This window comes from Tupaia chinensis, unplaced genomic scaffold (assembly GCF_000334495.1).
Source record: "Tupaia chinensis unplaced genomic scaffold, TupChi_1.0 Scaffold000536_1, whole genome shotgun sequence".
NCBI lineage: Eukaryota > Metazoa > Chordata > Mammalia > Scandentia > Tupaiidae > Tupaia > Tupaia belangeri.
Window position 1 is genome coordinate 841316 of NW_006160049.1, and position 2942 is coordinate 844257.

The window sequence follows — 2942 nt, forward strand, 5'->3', positions numbered from 1 at the left end:
CAAAGTTGAACACAATCAGCGAACTTCATTGGCCAGACAAGGACCCGTGGTGACCAGCTATTGGAAAACGGCCCTTTAAGAACAAGCAGCACCCACCCTGGGTGTGACTCCCTCCACCTCTGATCAGGCCTAGGCTGAGGGACCTCACCAGAGAGCGTAGAATAAAGTAGAATAAATTATGCTGGTTTTATTAAACCCAAATACTGACTCTGGTATTTTCGCCTTTGTCACCTCTGACTCCACCACTGCTCCCAAATCAGTTTTTTTTTTTTTCTTTTTTTTTTTTTCTTAGAGGGAGGAAAAGTGAGTAAAAAAAATATTGAAAAGGTAGTTAAGGTGATAAATGAGATTTTGCCATTGAATTTTATAAAACTTTATTAGCTTTGCAAAAAGAGATGTTTTGAAGGAAGTTTTAAGGTTACATCCTGTACTGGGTCTTATGTATTTATAAGCAAATGATAGGTAAGATAATAGAGATGAGTGAGTGACAATTCTAACATGGTGTATTTCTTTAAAGTCACACAAAGAAATGGGTCAATTGAGGGGGGACACATGAATTTAAAGAATATTATTTTTCTATTTTTAATATATCATGATTTTCCATTAGCAATAATCGTGCATTGGATAAACCTCACTGGCTATGATACTACCACTGTGCAAAGCTTAGTCATGACATTCCTGACAAGTAGATCACAAAATGAAAACCATGAAAAGAGAGATGTGTCTCAAAGAAGGGACAATGAATACTAAAAACAGTGGCAGTGTCAACAAATCTGAAGATCCAAACGGAAGTTAAATATTAATAGTTGGACTTCTATTTCCTTTGGGAATGATTTAGTATGCTATGAGGTGGCAAGAAGTCAGTGCTTCAATTAACATATTTTTCAGGTGGTAAAACCATTTGGATGAATATTTTGAAATTAGTGTCTATAAAGAAATTAACACAAGGATATTTTTCAAGAAGGCAAGCTAGAAATAGACAACCCAGCTAGAGTTCTTTTGCCCCAGTACTATGCTAACCAAATTGTATGTCAATAGTGTTCATAGGAAGATGCCTAGAAATAGCATGACTTCTAGTTTTACTAATGACAAACAAAAAAACAAGCAAACAGAGAGAAAAAAAAATAGTGAAATCTTGAGAATTAAGAAAGAAAAAGAAAAACACATGTAGATGTCTTCTAGCAGTATCTCAAACCTTATATCCCAGGAAGTATGGCTTTCAAGTAGTTCTCATGATATTGATTTTAGGGCCATGTGTATTCTATCATTGCAGTACAAAGCACATCTGGTTACATGTCTATGCCCTGCAGATTTTTCTGGAGGCTGCTATGGCAAACATCATTCTCTTTTCAGAGAAGTTCAAATGTGACAGTCATTAACTTTGTTTGTGCATTCAGCACATCCTATTAATGCAACAGGATCAATATATGATACTGGGATTTACAATGCACCCACTGGGAATAGAGAACTAGTGATTATTTTTCTTAGTCTTTAGCAAAGTTATAACATGTATATCTGACTCAAGAAGTTTATAAATCAAATTATAATTATCTCAACATATTTTTGTGTTACTAGTAGTTAAAAAAATAGAGGTCTATTCTGGTTGAGGTACAGTACTACAGTTTATAAAAGGTATTGAATCATTTCTCTAAATATTACAGAAATGTCTGAAAATATTAATATTGTTATATATGCACTGATAAAAAAAACACGAATCTTTTTTTTTAATCATTTTGAATGTTGCTATGAGAGTCTCCATATGACTCATGGCTGAGGCCAGTAGATGGCGTAGCAGTTGTCAGTGGACTCCCACGTGGCTGAGAACTGTCCAAGTCCTGGACCTAGTGGATTGAAAATCACACAGGGCATGTGTGTGCATGCGTGCCCAACATCTTGGAAGGAGAATGAAAGAGAAGGGATTGTGTTATGGCCTCTCCCCTAGGTGGGTGATCTCTTGCTTTCCCTCATTACTGTCTGTCTCTCTCTCCCAGTGAACACAAGTACCCTAAAGCAAATAAATACATAAATAAATTCATGAAATAAAAAAGACATGGCTTGATCTGAAGCTTCTGAGCTAGCTTGAAGAAGAATTTAAGAACATAAAAGAATCAAATAGCAGGTAAAGACAGCTGGGCAAGAGTCTGTGCAATTTGTGTATGAAAACAAATATTATAAGTCTTCATTGAATAAGCAGTCTTCATGTAGGTGGAGAACATGAACAAAATCTGGAGAAAAATATTTATCAAATAAATTTTGAAGGCAGAAAGAAAAATAACTTCATTATTATATTTTATAATAAAATGGAAGTTTGAATGGAAAATGGAAGAAAGGAAGGTAAGTGGAGTCACTTAGTTAAATATAAGGAAAATATCTAAAACAATAAACAATCAATCTTTTAAATTATATTGTTCCTACTAGCTACATTTCAACTTTGAAATGTATCTAGTATACAAGAAATTTTTAAAAATGAAAACAAATATGCCTTCTAACATCTCAGGTTATAAGAGCCAATTAATTATTACAACTCACATTTAAACATGCATCCCCCAATGTTATTGGCTCATTTACGTGAAACACTAATTTTTGTATCGTATATTTATATTCATGGTTCTCCTTATTCTCTTTTATCAAAGAGTCACATCTGAAATTGGAAAATGTTTCAAAAATAAGACTTCACTGATTTAAAGAAATACAATTAGTAATAAAAAGACAAACAATAGAAATTCACATATGTGATGAGTTGGTTAAATCACTGTCATTTTTGTCCTTTTATTCTTATCTTATAGGACAAAAAGATGGCAAATCAAATCCATGCCAACAAAAGCTTTTAATTTTAGCAAGTAATTAAATAAATTCCCTAGCTAGTATAAAATGCTTCTTCAGGGAAGTGACTTTCCAAACTGTGAGAAGGAGTAGTATCACAGAGAGGCCATAGAGATTTC

General features: G+C 33.7%; 1 pseudogene; it reads right to left on the reverse strand.

Moving 5' to 3' along the window:
- Positions 1-534: 534 nt before the first annotated feature.
- Positions 535-664, reverse strand: LOC114009447 (uncharacterized; annotated as a pseudogene).
- Between the last annotated feature and the right edge of the window lie 2278 nt (positions 665-2942).